General features: G+C 36.0%; 1 long non-coding RNA gene across 1 annotated transcript in view; it reads right to left on the bottom strand.

Annotated features, from left to right (window-relative positions):
* Window positions 1-23,878, bottom strand: part of LOC125611712 — an 87,616-nt gene that overhangs the window by 23,464 nt on the left and 40,274 nt on the right. The gene's annotated exons all lie outside the window — the stretch shown is intronic.

Below are 23,878 nucleotides of genomic sequence, written 5' to 3'. Positions count from 1 at the left end.
CAATTCTAAGAATTATAAAAAATAGTTGTCTTCCAGGCATAGTGGCACACGCCTATAATCTCAGTGACTCAGGAGGCTGAGGCAGGACAATCCCAAGTTTGAGGATAGTCTCAGCAACTTAGTGAGGCCCTACACAACTTAATAAGACCCTGTCTCAAAATAAAATATAAGATGTAAAATGGGCTGGGGATGTGACTCAGTGGTTAAGTGCCCTGGGGTTCAATTCCTGGTACCAAAACCAAAACAAACCCCACAAAACTTGTTTTTTGAGGTTATATTGAGAGAACTAATAAAAAATTGTTCATAAATCATATTTTAAAAATATTGATATTATTTTAAACCAAAGGAGGTCATGGACAGGAATTGTGTGAAGGCCTCCTGGCATTTTCCTAGGTTGAAGGAGGAAAGATGCACAGACTCTCAGAGGCACCAGTGTAAATAAGCTGAAGTCCATTTCTTTCTTCCTGGACACTGCAACCCAGCAAAAGCCTCCCAAGAGTGGCCTTAGATCTGAAGGGCTGAGCTGGAGATGAAGAATAGAGACCTCAAACTGGGACCTGAACAGCCAAGTAGCAAATTTCTCAGAGATTCAGTTAATATCTGCCATCTAATTTTTGAGTCTTGAGTTAAACACAGAAAACGTCTGATTGAAAACCAGCAGGCCACATCATTTAAAGCCACCGCTGTAGCTCCACTCCTAGGGTAGAAACTGACTGAGAACAAATCTCATAAGCACCTTTCTCCTGGGGAAGCATTTCTGATACAGCTTACTTCACAGCATTGTTGTAATTGAGCAGGTGAGATGACAAATTATCAGAAAATTCTTCATAAATTGTGGAGGTTAAAAGTATAGGCACTGAGAACTTGTCTGATTTTGGTCCAAGCTCCTCTTCTCGCTCTTAGCTAACTTACCATGAACAAGTTCCCACATCTGTAAGCTACAACCTTGTCCTGACAAATTGAAGGTCATCTTATAGTTTTTATCTTCAGGACCACTGACATTCAAAACAGGTTATGACCAGGAATCAGCTCGGTTGTAGAGTACTTGCTTACCATACCTGAGGCCCTGAGTTCAGCCCCAGCACATCAAATTAAATAAATGAATAAGTAAATATATAAGAATAATGTCCATATTCTAATACATATTCAAAAGTTAAAATTAAATTCATGTACAAGGTGATAGTATTAAATACACACACACACACACACACATGCACAACCAGTTATTATGAATCGAGAAACTTGGATTCATAATACCTTTAGAATTGTTTTAATCTTATCCATGATCAAATGTTAGACCTAACTATATAAAATACATAATTTATTCTTTTTATTCCTGTTATTTTTCCTCTTTTTCCTTTTCTACTCCTTCTCTTCCTTTTCTTCTTCCTCCCCTCTTCCTTCTCTTCTTCCTCCTCCTTATTGAAATTGAAAATATTTTTAAAGAAAACTGAACTGAGGATTAAAAGTCTACATCACTAGGATGAGTCATTTATCTCCTCAGAGCCTCCCAGACAATGTTGCTTAACAAGAAAAAAGCAGAAAAAACAAATACAACTATTCACTACATATTACCAAACAGTAAATATAAGGCTAAACTTTAAGTTCTTTTTTAACCACCAACATGATTTGGTCATGTCCAGGCATAATCTATAATTACAATTTATTGGTTTATCATTAACATGATATAATTTTTTACTTGAGTAAATGGGTTTTTAACAATACATCAGGTTTTCCATAACAACAAAAAACATACCCTAAACAGAAGGTAACAATGAATGAACACAAAAGACGATGGATTTATAGTTGAATACTAGTTCCTGCACTTGGCTCTGAGCCTGAAGCCTCTGAATTCTTTCAAATAAAATGAGATTATCAAACACCACCAAATTGGCTCATTTTGATATAACTAGAAAGATGGGTCCATGAGATGTTCAAAGTAATTTAGCAAAAAGTCCACATATGATTGTGACCATTATTTAAACTTCCTAGGGAATATCCATACTTGGGCATCTCTGCTCCAGCACAGTGCCCCCACAGAATTGACTATTCTCTTGAGAATCCATCACTGTAGAAATTGTTAAAGTTGGAGAGACCAGGTTACACTGTATTTTCAAAAACCGAAGCTGGTGTTCTTTATTCATATATTATCATTTAAAAATGCCTTCTAAGTAAGTAAGCATTTCCTGGAAAGAAACAACTTAAAACTGAAAGAACAAGATTTCTAGTGGTTTTGGGATAAGGAATATGGCATTCTTACTTGAAATTGCTCCACATTTCTCTGTCTTTACCTCTCTTTCTTCTTACTCTTCCCCTCTATCCAGATCACTTTCTCCAAGCATAAGATATATATGCCGATCCTAAGAACTAGTTTTTGTTCCACAGTCTCTGGAAATGTACTGGAAGATGAGTAACTGCAAGTCTGCACATTGAATTTCATATATTGTACATATTATACAATACATTGGTCTCTCCTGAGCATATGATTTATATTTGGCAATTACCTACACTGATTTTAAAAATAATGATTACAGATAGAATCAAACTTAGTTTATATTTTAGAATGTTCAGATATGCTAACAGATGCAAACACAATTACATGTCTCTATAAGCTAAAAGTTATTAGAAATAGACATACTATGTTATATAAATTTCCATCAACCAAGGTATCTAGCAAATTGTCTATCATAAAATTATAGATCTGGGTGGAGCTATAGCTCTGTGGTAGAGTGCTTGCTGCTTGCCTGGCATTTCTGACGACTTGGGTTTGATCTTCAGCACCACAAAAAATAAAATACAATAAATAAAATAATAGATTTACATGGATACATTAAGGTATATATATATTAGATGTATAGGCATATGTATGTGTACATGTGTGTGTATAAATAGATAGAAATACATTTGAAAGAATGATTCATGAATCTCTTTCTGATCCTTCAAAGGTTTCCATTTAAACTCAATTTTTCTCAATATTGTGTTACAAAAACACTTACAGCTCATGTGCTTATTAAAAGTTCTAATTCCTGTAATTCCAACCCCCAATTCCACTAAAGGAGAATTTTTCTGGCTAAATCCTTCCTGAGCATTTAACTGTTTTATCAATTTTTCCCCATTACCGTTCTAGAACAGCAGATATTTTGGTCAATATTTACTGCCATCTCCTCAATATATAAAACATCCTGGCACAGAGTGAGAACTTTATAAGTATTTTTTGAATAAATAAAAGAAACAAGATCATTAGGCGATTATTTTTTTATGTGTGCCATTGTTCAAAATCTATAGTTCAACTCTATTAACACTGAAACCTACATGGAAAAGATTGCCCCATAGGCTGCAGAGGCATAAGAACATACTCTGCTCAGCCTGAAGTATCCTTGTAGCTTGCTGTGGTTTCAGTTTGATATTTATTTTCATTCTCAGCTTACTGCTGTGCAATAAAGCAAATACTGACCTAGTGCCATGAAGAAGTGGTTCTTAGCTAGGGGAGATTTTGCCCTCAAGAGGACATTTAGCAATGCCTGGACCCATTTTTGATTGCCTAGGTAGAGGTGAGTGTGTATGCATGTGCTGCAGGTGATGGGGCGACCTACTGGCATCTAGTGTTAATGCCTGAAGACCAAGGATGCTGCAGTGCACAGAACAACCCTCCACATCAATCATCTGTCTTTTATGAAATGTCAGTAGTGCTACTGTTGAGAGGCTATGCTGTGTAGAACAACAGCTACCTGCTGGGTATCATGACCTCAACTAGGACCAAGTTTAGTTGAAATGACTTCTTTGATGACAGCTCATAACTGTCATATAACTATGTCCATAACAACTGTCCCATCTAAACCATCCCCATATTCCGCCTGAACTATAACTAGTACCTTTTCCCTGCAAAACCATAACTCAGCACATGCCTCCCCACAGTTACAACAAAAGTTCATGCTTTCCCTTTCCCTTAGAGTAAAATCCCAACTTCTAACCATGATCTAAGAGGCCTTCTGACTAACACCGACATCACCAATTTAATATAGGGCCATCCTCTCTAGGTTCAATCAATGGCTTTTCTCCACGATGACCTTTGGAAATTGACAGAACATGCCAAACTCTTTCCTGATTCATAGCATAATGCACTTTTACTACAGAAAAACCTCCCACCTCCACTCTAGCATGGTTACATTTGTAGTCAGTAGCACCTTAATGTCCCCAAAGATATTTTCTCTTTATGCTATCTGAAATGACTCCAGTATTACTTATCGTAGATTAGTTTTGTATTTAACTATCCCTTTACTTATGTCATTTATCCCTCCCTCATTTCATTATATGTTTCATGGAGAAAGGGACCACATATATGCTTTTTCCCTGTGTCTCCTATATCTAGCACAGTGCTTCACATACAGTAATAAATGATTATTTAATGAAGGAATGACCTACAGATATAGTACGTGTAACCAAAGCAAAATGCAAGATTCACAGCAAGTCATGCTGCTCAGGCCACACAAACAAAAAACTAAAACAGAAAACAAACATAAAGAAAATACAGACCATTTGTTGGAAAAAAAAAAAAAAAAGAAGACTAATGTGATTCATTTTCGGAGCAGCAAAATTAACCCCTCCTAAAGCAATTCCACTTTGGAAATCCAGATCAACGCTCACCAGGGCAAAGGCTCAAAATTACAACTCAAAACAAATCAAATCACTGGAAGTGGTCCCACTTTTAATTAAACATCATCTCTACACCTGGATCTGCTGCATATCCTACTTAGTTTGCTAATTATGTTGTGTGAAAAGTAGAGCAAGGCATTCATACTGAATGATTTATTGACTCAAACAATGTAAATTCTGTGTTTTTGAAAACATTTTGGGTATGCTTGAGACAAAAGGGATAATTAGTCTGCCCAAAGCATCATTGTTTCATTTATTCTTCATTCTCACAGACACATGAACACAAAAGAATTTTGTTCCATTTCTATTTGTAGCTCCATAGTATATGCTAAATTATGTCCTTTGCTCCTTTATAATGAACACCTATATGGATCATCAAAAGAATTTTGCCTTGCAGTAAAACCTATGAAAACATAAAATATCAACATAGTGCAAGAAAAATTGCATGCTCCTATATGTATACTGATCTATTCCACTCCACAACATTAATATATGTTCAACATATAAGCAAAAATGATGGTTTAAAATTACTGATCTTTAATATGTAATAAGCCCAAAATTAATTTACTCCTGTCCTTTTCTAAGGAAGAGATTTTTTTAAAATTTTTTCTGTATGAAGAGGAGCTGTGATCCACATGTATGCCCCCTGCAAACTCATGTTAAAATGTAAATGCTAACATCATGTGTTATTTGGAGGTAGGGTCTTTGGGGAGTAATTAACATTAAATGAGGACATGAAGGTGGGGTTCTATGATTGCATTAGTAACTTTATATAAAGAAAAGGAAACCACCTTTTCTAGCTTGCTCTCTCTTGTCATGTGATTTCCTATGCCACCCTGGGACTCTGCAGAGTCCCAAACAGTAAGAAAGACCTCACTAGAAGTGGCATCTCAGACCTCAAGTTTCCAGCCTTTACAATGGTGACCTGAATAAACTTATATCTTTATAAATTACTCAGACTGTGAGATTCAATTACAGCAACCAAAGAATCTAAAAAAGTATGCACACTTGTTTTGAGGGGTAGAGAGAAAAACTACTTCAATTATGTTTATTTCTTCCTAATTTATCCAATTGAATACATCAAAATTTATAATAATGAAGTTTCTGCTATTTCCATAAGTGTGAATTTAGAAACTACTGAAAAACTTGTCCTGGAAGCTGCAGAGGGAAGAAATTACTGGCTTGTACTCTCTAACTCCCTTTCTGATAAGCATTGATTAGGGCTATTTCTCACTCCACTCTTCTTGTTCCATTTGTTTCTCTCTTGCTAAGAACATTTTAATAGGGACACACTGACTTTAAAAATTTCCAGGGCTGGGCATGGTGGTGCACTCCTATGATCATGAGGCAAATCAGGAAACTGAGGCAGGAAGATCACAAATTGGAGGCTGGCCCTACGCAACTTAATGAGACCCTATCTCAAAAAAAAAAAAAAATAGTAATAATAAATGAGCTGGGAACAGGGCTCAATAGTAAAGTCCACCTGGGTTCAATCCCTACTACAAAAACAAACAAACGAAATCTGAAGGAACCCCCAGAAACGGCTTGCAAGTGTGTTAATTTTATGTGCTTTATCTTTATAATAGATGCAGTTTGTTTTCTTATTTTCGGGTTGCAAAACTTGTTGACATACATATGTACAGATAAAAAAAATCATTAGAATACATATTACCATTAATTTTCACATCTGAATTGGAGGTAATTTGTCTAAAATGAGCATTTTAGAAGGTGAACATTGCCCCTACCCCTCAGTAACAGTGGAAAGTCAAACACTTTATTTCCACTAAATATTCCTCTCTAAGCCATATCTCTAATATTTCAGAGATTATGCTACATTCAGGTGCACTTATCTTTCTGATAATCAATGGTAAAAATGTCCCTGTCTCAAGTCATTTTTAGAGACTTACCATTTTTTTTCTACTTTTTTTTTAACTTGAGGATGAAATACAAAATTATCTACATTATTTTCACAACCATTATACCCATATGTAGCAAAGGTCTTTTCCTACAAGTAAAATAAAAGATAAATGAAACGTTTTCAACCAATGCCCATATTTCTACAAATTATCTCACCAAGCACCCATGCACTTAAGTAAAATATGATGTTCTTTTCACTGACGGAGATCTCCTTTGAGATTAGTATTGTTTCAGGGAACTTTTACTTCACACAGTTGTATTAAAAATAAAGTAGCAGATGAAAAACTTCTGGGGAAGAAAACACTTGGAAGTAAAAAGGATTTATACTACAACTAAAAAATAAATATTTTTAAAAAATGGGCTAGGGTTGTGGCTCAGCGGTAGAGTGCTCACCTCGCATGTGCAAGACCCTGGGTTTGATCCTCAGCACCACATAAAAAATAAATAAATGAAATAAAGGTATTGTGTTCAACTACAACTAAAAAATAAATATTAAAAAAAGAATTAATGATTTACAACAAATGACAAGACCTCCCAGACATTTCCAGGCAATGGAGAAGCATAATATAATCTTGGATAATATACAGAAAAGTTCCAGCTAATGTGCCGAATATATTTCCATTGGCATCATTTTCTACTTGGTTCCATTTCGCAGTTCAAACATGATTTTTCTATGTAATCCTCTTTAACATACCTACATATTTTATTCTTTGTCTAATACAGCACAGAGGTTACATTCTTATATAGCGGCTATTTATTAGAATATATTAGTATCATCCCTTCCAAAAAATATCAGTTATTCTTTTAACAGTGGTTAAAGGCCTTGAGCTTTTCTTATTATGTGGGTATCAACATGAGAGTACATTCCTTTTTTGTTGTTGTTGTTTTTTTGCACTTTCATTCAGAATTTATATTCATATTTATATCTAAAATATTACATTTCCTTGTGCCTCAGTGAAACTTTATAGTAGTTTTCTTTGCTATAAATCTTTATACTTTTGTATTATATATTTTTAAATTTGGACTTTGCTTCGGATAAAATCTTTTTACTCTCATTTACCTTTCTAGTGGCACTGTTATCTAAGAAAATTATAGCCAGGCAAGGTGGCGCATGCCTGTAATCCCAGTGACTTGGGAGGCTGAGGGAGGAGGATCCTGAGTTCAAAGCCAGTCTCAGCAACTTAGTGAGACCCTGTCTCTAAATAAAATATAAAATGGGCTGGCTCGGTAGTTAAGTGCCCCTGGGTTCAATCCTTGGTAACACAAAAAAGAAAAGAAAAGAATAATTCTATTTTATAAACAGTTATTGGAATTTCTCTTACTATTAATAGTTTCAAAATACTTCTATTAGCTGAATAAATGATATTTATTTTCAGAGAAAGAAAGCCTGGTATTAACCATGAGCAATATTACTAAAACCTAAAACATTCTGGGAAGAACACTGTCTCTCCTATGCTTTCTCATTATTTTGACCATGCAGTATGGTGACATTTCACTAAAATTCTGAAGGTTGAGATGTTAAGCCTAAGCGTTTCATATTTTTTCAATAACATTCCTCTCTGGCTATCCAGTAAAAGAAAACATGATCTAAAATATTTTTTTTGTATGTACAGGTATATCTAGAAAATCTTAAAGAAAAAACAAGGAAAAAAACTAAATTTCAACTAGGACTAGAGAGATTAAAAGGTGGAAATGGGTTTGATGTTGTCTGGACCCCATGAATTAAGTCACTGCCAGGAATTCAGAAATGAGAAATCTTAACTTGGATCAAGGTCATAGCTGCAAATTGAGTTTCCTGAGAAGCAGAATGAGATGGAAAGCAACATGAAAGTATATTAAGAAGTGCTTCTGGGATCAACACAGGTATAGAAAGAAAAATAGAAGGAAGCAGGAATGTCCAAGAGAGAAATGCAACTTCAGCCACTTACAACAGAGACTTCAGGTGATTTCATGGAGAGCTCGGAAGCTGCTGTGGCCCCCGACACTATTGTCCTGTCCCAAGAAGGTGTCTTTACACTACTGTATGGAGTAGTTGCTGGGGTCAGGCTGACCCCAGGAAAGAAGCATGGCTTTGTGCAAGGCAGCTGTCTTCCACTGGAGGAATTTTCTAGATAGGGCTGACAAATGAGGGTTTTTATCAGCAGCAAGTGCAGCAGCTGTGGGGAATGTCATTAGTCCTGAAGGTAGGATCTGGGCACAGCATTCACTAGTTTAACTTCTATGGAAGGTCAAGTAGATTCTAGAAGAATGATTCTGATGCCTAAAGAGAAGAGGAGGTAGACTACCCAAGTCATAGACTAGGGCTCTAACATCATTTTCCAGCAGATCCTGGAAGAAATCAGGTAGCTTAAGTTGTATCACAGAAGAAATTTGGAGGGCTGGGATATAGGTCAAGGGTAGAGCAGTTAACTAGCAGGTACCCAAGCCCTGGGTTCAACCCCAGTACAGAGAGAGAGAGAGAGAGAGAGAGAGAGAGAGAGAGAGAGCCTTACAAACTATGGTAAAAACCCAGCATAAAATATTTCATATCTTCAATTTTAAAGTAAAATAAAGCAATTATAGAAAAAAAAAAAACACGTCCAAGACCAGAGATAGCTACGGTTAAGTGTTACATGTCTGGATTGCATACATAAACACATACATGTACAATTGTACACACACGTGTGTGTGTGTGTATGCCCATGTATATGAGCCAGGAATTGATAAAACGAATCTTATGTTTCACCCTAGGTTGGCAAAACAAAGCCCGGGTAAAACATAAGGCTGATTTGCAATGAATACCTTAAAGTCCATTTGGTGTTACAAGAGGAAATTCTTATGGCAGTTTACTGCATGCTCTATTCCACTGACTTAGTAATCATTTGAATGAAGCTACAGTTTACTTCAAACTGTATTCGAGTGCATATGCATCAGATAAACTATTCAATTATATATATATATATATATATATATTTTTACTATTTGTTTATGTTTTGTTTTTGTTTTTGTTTTGTTTAGTACTAGAGGTTGAACCCACTTTACCACTGAGCTACATCCTCTAGTTTTTTTATTTTAAGACAGGATCTTGCTAAGTTGCTGAGGATCTAACAATACTGCTGAGGCTAGCCTCTAACTTGTGATCCTCCTGCCTCTGCTTCTTGAGTCACTAGAATTACAGGTGTATACCATTGTACCCAATCAATATGTATGTATGTGAATATAAATATTGTATATTCACATATTTGACATATTCATAAAATTTACCGATGATCTGAATCAGAGACGAATGGCTAATTCATTGGATGGTAGCATGAAAATCCAGATAGTATCAAGCAGAGATTATCACGGTCTACATCAGATAAAATGAAGCATAAAGAAAATAAATTTTAGAATTTGGTTCTAAAATGAAATTTATAAACAAAAGCTATAGCTGACATAACTAAGAGGAAGCTTTGAAGAACAATGCCAAATTAAGTCTGATAGTATTATACTAAACAGCTAAAATTATGTCAAAAATAACTAATTTTCCCACAGAAAAGACCCTACCTATACTGAGAGATGTTTCCAGGTACAAAGCCCAAACTCTATGGCACATACTTTAGGCCCCAGGTTCACCTGGTCAATTCTGCCTTGAGTTAGGAAATTATAATTTTTGCTTAAACTAGTTGTAGCTTGCCACAAGTCCATTCAATCTGTAAAGTGAGAGAAGAAGACATTTCCCACATGATCCTAGAAGTCAGGGAAAAAAAATCAATACCATGATATATATGTGCTTCACAATGTCATACTGTGTACAATAAGTACATACAATTTTATCTGTTGATTTAAAATGAATAAATTGAATAAATTTGAATATTGTAAACATAAATGTTAAAATTAAAAATTTAAAGTTTACCATTAGCTTTTTAAAAGAGAAATGTTCATGAAAGGAGTTTGCCTAAACTATAACCAATGTGATTTGGAAAACCCTGTCAATTAAGAAAATAGGTTCCAAGATACACATGGTGTTCAAGGAGATGTTTGAAATATTTAGACAATTTGGGCCTTAAGATAGGGAAGTACATTCAATATCATTCATTTAAACACCTTTAAATGAAACACTGATTTTTAAATATAATATTAAAATGTGATTATTTTATAAAACTTTAAAGATAATAACTAAAAAATTTTAAAACTTTAACAAAAAAGTTTAACAAGAATTAAATTCAAGCCTATTAACCCAGTAAATTGGGAGGCTGAGGCAGGATGATCTTGAGTTCAAAGCCAGACTCAGTAACAGCGAGGTGTTAATCAACTCAGTGAGACCCTGAAGTCTCATTCAGCTGTAAAGAACTGTGGTTGCAATTATTATAAAGTTATTACTTTATAATCAAATATTCATTTTGACATTAAAGAAGATTATTTCCTATATGGTCAGTCCAATAACGATTCTGTAATATCTCTCTAAAATGTCCCTCCAAAATGAAGTAAATGTCAAAATTTGGTGTTATAAAAGTGAGTAGGCAGATGTTAAATAATTTGTAGTACATTAGGAAGATGCAGTGTATGTATACAATTTATTCTCAAAATTTCCCACAGGTTTAAATGAAATGAAACCCATAAAAATGTGCAAAATCTCATGGAGATGATACACGACAGGCAACCAGAATCTTCTGCCCCCAGTGTCCTTAAATAACTATCAATTTGAAGTGAGACAGCTTTTGAAATCTAATTTGGATCATACATACCAGATTGTCTGTAAAAGTTGTACAATAAACATTCCCCATCAGCAAAGAGCTTTGAGGATATAAAGACCACTTTTCCCCAACTGGAAAATATCAGACTTGAATCTAAACCATAAGTTATGATGAATATCTGCATTCCCTACAGCAGCAAAATACCTGTTCAGAATATATAAATCTGAAGACATGTTTTAAATGTGAATAAAATTTCCAAGAAAAATGAAAAGTCCCTTACCCTCAAGGGAACTTGGTGGTGACAAAAGCATGGGGGTGGGCACCTACCATATTAGATATATTCTATATCATTCATTTAAACATCTTTAAATGAAGATACTGATTTTTTAATATAATGTTAAAATGGGATTATTTTATAAAAATTTAAAAATAATAATTAAAAAATTAAAACTTTAACAAAAAAGTATAAAAAGAATTAAAATCAAGCCTATAATCCCAGTAACTCTAGAGGCTGAGGCAGGAGGATCTTGAGTTCAAAGCCAGACTCAGCAACAGCGAGGCGTTAAGCAACTCACTGAGACCCTGTCTCTAAATAAAATACAAAATAGGGATGAAGATGTACCTCAGTTGTCAAGTGCCCCTGACTTCAATACCCAGTACCTACCCTCCCTCCCCAAAAAAAGAATCAAAATCACCTCTGTATGGGTACCACTGTTAACATAGTGATACACTTGAAATCTGTAAATTCTATTTTATGGAGGTGAGGATTTTCATCCTTCAAATTTTTCTTATTTTTAATTAACACAATTTTACATATCTGTGTGATCGAGTGTGATAATGTGATACATGTGCATAATAGGTAATTATCAGATTGGTAAGCATTTCCCTATCTTCCAACACTCATCATTTTTTTGCATGTGTATTGGAAACACTCTGCAATGCCATTAGTTTTTGGTGACAATTTTAATGTAATTACATAATAATTTCATTTCTTCTTGTTTCATTTCTAGTTTGCAATTTTGTGGCTATATTTGACCATCTGGTGAAAGGGACAGAACCTCTTGCCTGAAAAATGGAAAAGCATATAAAAATGAAACAATATTCCTGGGATGTAGAGATCCTTGAAGATCATCGGTCCTAGGTAAAGAAGCCTTGTCAAAAGAGTACTCCTTATTAATCTTCTGATTTATAGTTAGAAAAACATGGAATCTCATATACTCCTAAGCTGAACTTTGATACAGTAGGAATAAATTCAGCAAATTTATTCTATTCTTTTTTTTTTTTTGCATTACAATTCTTATTACACAGATAGAGCACAACTTTTCATATCTCTAGTTGTATACAAAGTAAATTCACACCAATTCGTGTCTTCATACGTATACTTTGGATAATAATGACCATCACATTCCATCATCATTTCTAACCCCATGCCCCCTCCCTTCCCCTCCAACCGCTCTGCCCTATCTAGAGTTCCTCTAGTCCTCCCATGCTCCCTCTCCCTATCCCATTATGAATCAGCCTCCTTATATCAGAGAAAACATTAGGCATTTGGTTATTTGGGATTGACTAAATTCACTTAGAATTATCTTCTCCAACTGCATCCATTTACCTGCAAATGCCATGATTTTATTCTCTTTTACTGGTGAGTAATATTCCATTGTGTATATATGCCACATTTTTTATCCATTCATCTATTGAAGGGCATCTAGGTTGGTTCCACAGTTTAGCTATTGTGAACTGTGCTGCTATAAACATTGATGTGGCTATGTCCCTATAGTATGCTGTTTTTAAGTCCTTTGGGTATAGACCAAGGAGTGGGATAGCTGGGTCAAATGGTGGTTCATTCCCAATTTTCCAAGGAATCTCCATATTGCTTTCCATATTAGTTGTACCAATTTGCAGTCCCACCATCAATGTATGAGTGTTCCTTTTTCCCCACATCCTCTCCAACAATTATTGTTGTTTGTATTCATAATAGCTGCCATTCTGACTGGAGTGAGATGATATCTTAGAGTGGTTTTGATTTTTATTTCTCTAATTGCTAGCAATGATGAACATTTTTTCATATATTGATTGATTGATTATATATCATCTTCTGAGAAGTGTCTGTTCAGGTCCTTAGCCCATTTATTTGATTGGGTTATTTGTTTTTTTGATGTTTAGCTTTTTGAGTTCTTTATTTACCCTAGATATTAATGCTCTATCTGATGTGTGAGGGCTAAAGATTTGCTCCCAAGATGTAGGGTCTCTATTCACCTCACAGATTGTTTCTTCTCCTTGCACATATTACATGTTCAATATGTTGCAAGATTTCATTTTTTTTGTTTTCTTCATTACTTTAAACATTTCTATTTACTCAACATTCCAAAAACATAAATGAAATCTGTGTGCATATGAAACTTGGGGGGGAGTAGGTCCATAGCCATCTACCCCCCCCCCAAAAAAATAGAAGTATTCTGTGTTCTAAAATAGGAGTCTTCCATACAAGAAAAGATTTTGAGATATTTACAAAATTCAATACTTGACATGCTATATTACTAAAAGAGAAATACAACTGGGTATTGGATAAACTAAAAATGTTAATGGTATTCTTTATACACCTTAGGGAGAGAAAAAGTTACTTTATATTCTAAAAATTAATGGGAGTGTTGTAGTAATGCATTTAATTTGGCATTGGGTAGAGTATAAACCATTGACTTATCTTCCTACTCTGTTTACTTTATTTTGAGTACCTCCAGTAGGATGGATTTGGGAGGCTGTATAGAATAGGCACATGCATGAATTTGAGGTAGACTTGGTGTCAAACCCCAGTTTGTTAACCTTGTCTGAGCCTTGGCTTATTAATCTATAAACTGGGCATGCTGATGTCCTTGGAGCACAGTTCTACAGTTAAATACTAATGATTCGTCTATACTATGATAAGCACACTGAATATCCAACAAGCAAAAGTAATTATTATTAGGAAGAGATAGAAAATGATGCTCAAAAAAGTTAATTCAGTGCCTCCAGTAGTAAGCATGGGTGTGTTAATAGTAATGTGCATTTTTTTTTTTTTTTGGTACCAGGAATTGAACCCAAGGACACTTAACCCTGAGCCACATCCCTAGCCCAAGCAGTTTTTTTTTTTTTTTTTTTTAATTTTGATACAGAGTCTTGCTAACTTGTTTAGGGCTTTGCTAAGTTGCTGAGACTGACCTTGAACTTGAGATCCTCCTGCCTTGGTCTGCAGAGCTGCTGGGATTACAGGTGTGTGCCACTGTGCCTATCTAATAACATGCGTTTGAATCTTCAACCTGTGAATCCCAATGAGCAGGCTTTACTTGTTCACTATTCAATACACACTTCTGATCATCATTTCCTTTTCTTCTTTCTTTCATTTTCCTTCAAAAGAATGAACCAAGGAACCCTCTGACTGTATATATGATTACAGCAGCTTTTCTCTTTTCCCATCCTGTTAAATCTAATAGCTTTTGGAAATCTAGCTTGTGGAAGGAAGGAGCTGGAAGTACGAGTGACCTTCAGCTTCCATGGGGAACCATCAAGACCTCTTACAGATACCAAGATCTGTGGATACTCAAGTCCCATACAAAAAATGGTAAAATATTTGCATATAACCTAGCCATAGCCTCCTGCATACTTTAAATCATCTCTAGTTTAGTTATTATTCCTAATACAATAAAAATGGTGTGTCTATATTTGTTATGCCCTGCTGTTTAAAAAATAATAAAGGGCTAGGGTTGTGGCTTAGTGGTGGAGTGCTTGCACAGATATGTGAGGCACTGGGGTTGATCCTCAGCACCACATAAAAAAAATAAAACAAATGAAATAAAATATTATATCCATTTATAACTAAAAATATTAAAATCATCATCATAATAATAAGAAAAATCTGTACATGTTTACAATTTTTCTTCCAAATATTTTCAATTTGCAGTTGGTTGAGTCCATGAATATGGAACCATTAGATACAGAGAGCTGATTGAATAGGCTGTTAAAAGCAGAAATATCATGTACTAGAGGTGGGCAAGCTCCTTTGGGAATCTCTGTTAACATAACTGTGTGTTCTTCAATACAGATGTGCTAAATTTAGTCTAGAGGAAAATGTGTGATTAATGCCAGATTGTGTAGATACTTGCATATACTGTATTCTCCACCATTCAACACTACAATCCAGAAACAGCATTGTAGGCAGATCTCTAACAGAAATAGACCACACAGAAACACACCTTCCAGTAGCTAAACTGCACTAGTTCGTGAAATCAACCATTCCTTCTGTGGCGCTGATTTCTTTTGAAATCCTTATTCCAAGTTTGTCCCTTTACTGCTAGAGATGCCACACAGAGGTCACTGTCAATTTATTCAATCACTTATTATCAGCCAGCTATGGAGACAGTGGACTGATGTCCGGTATACACAGCACACCTAAACATTACTGGCAAGAATGGAGTAGACAGTGGTTGAGTAAGTACCTTGAGTTCAATCCCCAGAACCTGGGGAAAAAGAAAAGAAGAATGGTGCAGAGATCAGGCAAAGTGTTTGGTATTAAGTGAAGGAAAAAAACCAAGTGTCGACCCTCCCAAAACTTCAGATCTAGAAGGGAACATATGCATTAAAACTTTATGTTCCCGAATGCAAAATGCAGACGACTTTTATCATTATGTGAAATATGGTGAAGGATCTTTATAGGGTATTGTTTAAGGTACATGCCAAGGGTGACTATTCTGAGGATTCAGGGAAAGGCATTTTTGAAGGGAGTAAAATTTTAGCTAGAAGTTGCAACTAATAATGCTGCACAAATAAACAAACAATATACCCAACTAAGCTGGATTCCAAGTGTGTATGGTCATATTTTTACATGTTTTAGTGCTCCAGGGTCCATCTACTGGGAATATTCATCCTTTCATGGTTCCAGATGCCAGGGTGAAACATGACCCTGGACGTTGACATGTCCTTGCTTTCAAAGAGATGTCTAAACTGGATTCCTTCTGTGCAATCTTGTCTCTAATACATAAAACACTATGTGCTCAGCTAAGGAATGTCTGTTACCTATATTACAGTAGATGCTTAAAAAATAAGTTAGTGGAAACAGTGAGTCAGAAGGGAAGAGGAGAATTCCAGGTAAAAGGTTACAGTGATAGCAGGAACCTGAAATAAATAAGAAGCAGTTCTGAGCACACAAAGGTAAAATGTGGAGACTCTGTAGAGATAAAAGAGGAGATATCACTGAGGCCAGATTATGCTATGTCTGGTAGTTGTTTTAAGGATCTTAATTCCTAAAAATAGTAGAGAGTTATTGCAGAGTTTTAAGTGGAACAGAAAAGATGATAATTGCTAGATGCTACTGTGCAAAATCAGGTAGACTCATGCTTTCCCCAAGAGCAGACTGCCATCCAGGTTCAGAATTGAAGACAACACCCCATAATTCACATCATACTTGCCCACAATGTAAATATGAGGTTCTGAGTTATTATTCATTATTCATTCTAAGGTACCTAAAATGTCATAGCTGGAAATAAATTTAGAGATCACTCACTCTAGACTGGTCATGTTTATAGATAACAGACTTACATAACATATATAAATCCATATATCAAACACATCACATATTTCAGGGCTCAAACAACCCAAATGCCAAGATCTACTAGACGTCTCTTTAAACAAACCCATGACAGTTCTAAACATTTCCATTGTCTAAAACAATTAGACATTTTAATATTTTAGCTTCACTTGTCTGTTAAAAATAGTTTTATCAGACATCATAAAGGGATAAAAATTACAAAATAAATGTTTTGCTATATAAATAGTATGTGTAGGATATATGCCTTATGCATTGACAATATCAACATATTTATTATTACTTATGTTTCATTGTATCTGCATGTTAAATTATCAATTCAGATGCATTTAAAGAAACACTAGAAAAATATGATAAAAGTATTCACATTTATGCTATCCAGAAAAATTATTATTCCCTATAAGCTAGCTGGTATAAAACTGATCAGTGAAAAGCACATTAGTTTGTGCAGGAAATGGTCTTTATCATCATTTGCAATATTATCTGACAAAGCTATCTAATTACATTCTACCTTATTCTTATCATAATAGCAATCTTAATTAACATTCCTCAGCATTCATAATGGCCCAAACACTATTAATGTTTGAACATTAATGTTTAAAACTATTAAGTACCTTAAAATCTTGGGTCCATTAATCATTTCTACAATCACAGGATGTAGGTATTATTAACCACTTTGATTTGACACACCCAGGGACTGAGGACCAGACAAAAGTTACACAGCTAAGGTTCTCATAATTGAGATCTGAACAAGGCAGTAAACCTCTAAATCTTGAGATGTGAACTAGTAGGTGGCTTCACTACCTACTCCTCTGAAAAAATTGGAAAAGAATGAAGATAAGCTCTATGAAGAGAAAACATAGTTGCTTGAATTTAGGAAAACAAGAATGTGTTCAGAATATGTCTTGCTTGCGGGACAAATTAATTTGGAGAAGAACAAGAAGAATAGGAAAGGCCTTGAATATTTAATAAATATAATTTTGAAAACAAAGTGAGAGATAATAAAAAGATGATATGCCAATCTCATGGCAGTGCACAAGAGATAGCAGAAAGATAAAACCCCAGTTTTGCATAGCTCTTCCTCTGTACAGGACAGTGCTTGGTACAGGGTCCTGTGGCGTGCAGTATAGCTTAAAATTCACCTTCCCCAGTGTTTAACCCTTGAGACTTGTACATCTTCAACCATCAAACTGGGCTATTTTAACCAATTTCACAACATGTCAGTGAACCAGATAACAGAGTAAAGAAATATTCTGAAAATTCTAAAGTAAAATAAATCAGCTATTTGTGATTGATTTTTCTAATAGTAACTAGTTAAGGGTTACAGGAAAGTAGTATAAATATGAGAAAAAAGAAAAAGGAAAAGCTACCTAAGTAACAGGCATTGACTATGCATATAAAAGACGAATATTAAAATTTTTGAAATAAAATTAAATGTGACAATAATAAAGTAACATGAATAGCCAGATTCATATCAAATTATGTAAAAATATAGTATTATAGAGATGAAGAAGGCAGGACTGTATGGTGGTAAAGAGAAAGAATTTTACATTAATATAATTGTAAATATAATTATTTATACACACATATACCACAAAATGTGCATGTACATATAACCCTAAACAGGTACAGACAGATGATAAAATCATAAGTGATCTTAATTATTTTTTTATTTTGTAGTTTTCAAAAACTGTATCATAAAGGAAGAACGGTAAACTGTTATATAAAATATACAGGTAAAGAACAGATATACATAGATCTTAGATAAGAAGGAACTGTGGATGTTTGGAAGTCAAAATAGATGAGTTATGAAAGGTCAGAAGAAATGACAGACACACAATAAGAGTACCTTTTTATTTGTTTAAACAAATAGAAACTGTGTTCTACAGGAAAAGTAGAACAATAGCCAGCAATTATAGAACATTCCTCATACACAGTCAGAAAGAGTGACTTGTAATCCTCTCAGATACCCCATGACTGAGGAACTGTTATTTTCATCTCACAGGTGAAGATCTAAACATCAGAGTAGTTCATCAACTTAGAAAGGTGACACAGCCATTCAGTGACAATATGGGGATTCACCCCCAAGTCCGTGGGACTCCAAAAACCTCGATTTACCACTCCCTTGTTATTATAAAAACATTGCACTCAACACCGTTGGTCATAGAGTTAGCAGTACTCAAGCAAATTCATGGCTAGTCATTATGTAGACAGAAGAAATTACAGAGTCCGTGAGATCAAGGTGGTCAAGTTGACTTGGAAAATTCAGGGTAGTAGAAAACATTCCTGCTGCTGAAGTCAAGCTATAAAGCCTTTGCAGAGACTTGCTTTAAGAGAGTCACTGAAAGAATGGCTAGCCAGCACAGTGGCACAAACCTGTAATCCCACCAGCTGGGAAGGCTGAGGAAGGAGAACCAAAGTCAGTCTCAGCAACTCAGCCAGGCTCTAAGCTCCAAAGTGAAACCCTGTCTCTAAATAAAAAGGGCTGGGGATGTAGCTCAGTGGTTAAGCATTATTGGGTTTAATTCCTGTTTAAAAAAATAAAAAGTTGGCTACATTGGGTAAATAGAGCAATGGTTAAAAAAACAAAACACATCTTTCTTTGTTACACACAAGAGGACACCCAACAGGCATAAAAGAAGTGCAGAGAAGAGCCATGAGAATCTCAGAAAAATGTGAAGAATGCCCCCAGAAGACTGTGAATAATATGTAAGCTGGGGAATAAGACTCTATTGATGATGGGGCTGGGGTTGTGGCTCAGCAGTAGTGTGCTCGCCTAGCACATGAGAAGCGCTGGGTTCAAGCCTCAGCACCACATGAAAATAAATAAATAGAATAAAGTTATTGTGTCCAACCACAACTAAAACAAAAATTTTAAAAAAGAGACTCTATTGATGGCTAAGAGCATTTCTGCAGCAAAATCACTCCTTAAAAGAAGACCAGGTACATCAGGTGTGGTGGCACCCGCCTTTAATTCCAGTGGCTCCTGAAGCTGAGGCAGGAGGATCACAAGTTCAAAGCCAGCCTCAGGAACTTAGTGAGGCTCTAAGCAACTTAGTGACACCCTGCTTCAAAGTAAACAAGGCTGGGGATGTGGCTCAGTGGTTAAGCAATCCTGGGTTCAACCTCTGGTACTAAAAAAACAACAAACAAACAAACAAACAAAAAAAACCCCAAAAAAACGAAAGCCAGGAAAAACAAGAAACTGAGGCTCTTAAGAAAAAGGAAATAGTAACACTTTCCTGGAACAAGTGAGCAAAAAGTAAAGAAGGGGGAAGCTTGCAAAATAAGTTCTGAGCATTATTTAAGCCTCTGGTTCAGAGTTTTAAAATACAACAAAATGTATTTAAAATGCCTTTAAGAAATTTATCTTATGCCTGCTAATCTTTAAAAAAATATATATGCTTTTCAGCTGGGTGCAGTGGTACATTCCTATAATCCTAATGGCTCTGGAGGCTGAGGCAGGAGGATTGCAAGTTCAAAGCTAGCCTCAGCAACTTAAGGAAGCCCTAAGTAACTTGTCAAGGACCTATCTTAAAATTTAAAATAAATAAATGAATAAAAAGGGATGGGATGTGGCTCAGTGTAAGCACTTCTGGGTTCAATCCCAGTACCAAAAAAAAAAAAAAATCAGGATTCTCATGAAAGAGATAGAAAAATATATGTTAAGGAGCAAGAGTATTGTGAAAATTTCTACAATAATTATAATATGAGAGGCAGAAACTGTCTCAGCTTGACTGACACCTCTTTCAGGTAGCAGACATGTCCCAGAGCACTAGGTAAGTAAAAGTGCATTCAAATTTTCTAGTGAAAGAACTCCATGTTCCCCTTTGTAGGGGAAAATAAATATCTGTTTTTTAAAAAACCAATGTCCATCATTTACTCTGGTTCTCTTAGATTATCTCTTTGGGCCCCTTAGCTCAGTTATTAAGAGAGCCATTAATAATAAGGTAGTACCACAGATAATGAGGACAAAGGAGCAAGTTCCCATGAGTCTACCCTGGAAAGATAATCTACAAATGAATTTAGCATTACTGACAGCTCCAGCCTCACACAACAGTTGAAACAAAGCATACAATGATTGGGTGGCAATGGAGGGAAACAAAGAGGAGATAAAATGATGATGTACTAAGCTAGAGAGATATCATATAATAGACAGAGATGAATAAGAGGTATGGGGGGGCAGAGAAAGACAACCATGTTTGACAATGGGGGAGGCACAGCAATCATGAAAAAGGGTATATCACAGAATGGCTATCAGGAAGCTCATTAGGAAAAAGAGAGTGAGACAGAAAAAAAAAAAAGACAATTGCTATCACTTAGGTTTTACAGCACAGAGAATAGCAGAGCACAAGGGAGCACGTTGTGAAGGCTGGATCGTACCATATAACCCATCTGTGCCCAGCTCTGGCCAGGCCCTTTCCCAGATGGAGTCTTACCTACCACTTGGTCCATAGCCTTTTGCTACAATAGAGGGGTCTGAAAACAGAGAAGTTCCAGAAAACTCAAGGGTCCCTCTCGTACTAGATAAAAATAAGGCAACAATCAGAGAGAGAAGAGAGGAGAGAGAAGAAAGGAGAGGGGAGAGGGGAGAGGAGAGAGGAGAGAGGAGAGAGAGAGAGAGGAGAAAGGAGAGAGAGAGAGAGGAGAGAGAGAGAGAGGAGAGAGAGAGATGGTGCTGAACTGTTTCCCCCAGAAGACACACTAAACACCTGATCCTCAGTACTTTCAATGTGACCTTATTTGGACACAAAGTCTTTGCAGATGTAATAGTTAAGATGTGGTCACAATAGATTTTGGTGGACCCTATATCTAATGATGGGTGTCTTTCTAAGAGAAAGAAGGAGGAGATTTGGATACAGAGACACATGTGTAAGAAGGACACACGATGACCTGGAGTCTTGCAGCTGAAAGGAAGGAAGGTCGAGGACTGCCACGGGCCACCAGAAACCAGGAGGGAGGCTTTGCTGGAGCCCTCATGGAAACATGGCTCTGTCCTCCAAAACGTTCAGAGATACCGATACCCTCATGTTATTTAAGCCAACTGGTCCATGGTGCTTTGTTACAGCAGCTCTAGGGAACTGATGCACAGGGAGAGGTAGGGAGCTTAGTGAAAACTTGGGCAATAAGCATAAGAATGCAAATCCATTTTCCTTCCCTCACAATTAACTTCTCCTGCAAGTGAGGTCATAAACTGTCTCAGTGTCACCTTCAGAACAGTTAGTAGCAACTCTGTCAACAAGCTGCTTTTGAACACTTTTGGTTTTTCACACTGATGAGCATAAAGTTGTTTGAGTACAGACCTGCCATCCTTGTATATTTATCTACAGGTAGAATAGATAATGCACTAATAATCTTAACAATTATTAATCAGTATAATGAAACCAAAATGGTAATTAATAATGAGTAGATGAGTAAAGGAACAGTTTAACTACCACCCCTATAGTTATTAGTGATAATTTTTCTCACAAAGTTGATACTATGTATTGTTAGTACAGGCTGAGCATCCCTAACATGAAAATTCAAAGTCAGAAATGTTCCAAAATCCGAACATTGATATAAAGCCACAAGTGGAAAATTCCACACTTAACATGCAATGGGTAATACTTCAAATGCAGGCACACTACTCATTCATGGCTGATGGGCCTGCAAATGGGTGCAACCACTCTGGAAAGCAGTATGGAGATTCCTTACAAAACTTGGAATGGAGCCACCATCTGACCTGCTATCCCACTCCTCCATCTATATCCAAAGGACGTAAAGTCAGCATACTATGTGACACAGCCACATCAATGTTTATAGCAGCTCAATTCATGATAGCTAAACTGTGGAACCAACCTAGCTGCCCTTCAACAGATGAACAGATAAAGAAACTGTGGTTGGGCTGGGATTGTGGCTCAGCGGTAGAGGGCTCCCCTAGCATGGGTGGGACCCAGGTTCGATCCTCAGCACCACATAAAAAATAAAAATAAAGGCATTGTGTTGTGTCCATCTACACCTAAAAAAACATATATTTTTTTAAAAAAGAAACTGTGGTATATATTCACAATGGGATATTACTCAGCATTAAAGAGTAATGAAATTATGCCATTTGTAGGTAAATGGATGGAGTTGGAGAATATCATGCTAAGCAAACTAAGCCAATCCCCAAAAAACAAAGGCTAAATATTTTCTCTGATAAGTGGATGCTGATTTATAAAGGGAAGAATTGAGGAACTTTGGATTGGGCAGAGGGAAGTGAGAGGAGGGGAATGGATGGGGGGGAAGATAGTGGAATGAGATAGACATAATTACCCTATGTATACATGTGATTGCACAAATGGTGCGACTCTCATGGTGCACCACCATAGAAATTAAAAGTTGTGCTCCACTGGTGTACAATGAGTCGAAATACATTCTGCTGTCATGTATAATTAATTAGAACAAATTTTTTAAAATTCAGGTACACTAAAAATGTGTCAAATTACTTACAGGCTATGTGTATAAGTTGGATTTTTTTTTTTTTTTTTGGATTTCTGGGGATGAACCCAGGACCTGGTATGTGCTAGGAAAGTGGACTATCCTCTGAGTTACACCTGAGCCCCTATGAGTATATGTTGTACATGAAACAAAAATGAATCTTCAACATTGAATGCAAGTTAAATGCTTCAGCGTGGATCTCATTCCCAAGATATCTCATTATGTGTATGAAAATAATCCAAAGTCTCCCCCCGAAAAGACTGTATTTAAAACACTTCTAATCCAAGCATTTTGAATAAGGTATAGTTAACCAACAAAAATATTTTCAATGACAGCAACTGGATAGTATGTCATGCAGGCTCTCTCTCTCTCTCTCTCTCTCTCTCTCTCTCTCTCTCTCACACACACACACACACACACAGTCTTGCTTCAGTCCTATGCCCTAAAGCTATGAGAAGCCCTGGTTAATATCCTGTTCACTGTAATGGTTGATCCCAATGACTGTCAGACCAGAAAGACCAGAAAACTGCCTCACAGTGACATATGGGCCTATCGCTGGGAGGGATATTGTTTATTGCTGTCATTAAATCATGGGACTCATTTTCCAACCTTACTCACA

The sequence above is a fragment of the Marmota marmota genome, unplaced genomic scaffold, assembly GCF_001458135.2.
Source record: "Marmota marmota marmota unplaced genomic scaffold, marMar, whole genome shotgun sequence".
Taxonomy (NCBI): Eukaryota; Metazoa; Chordata; class Mammalia; order Rodentia; family Sciuridae; genus Marmota; species Marmota marmota.
The sequence above is the reverse complement of the archived record's forward strand: the minus strand, read 5'-3'. Positions and strand labels throughout refer to the sequence as shown.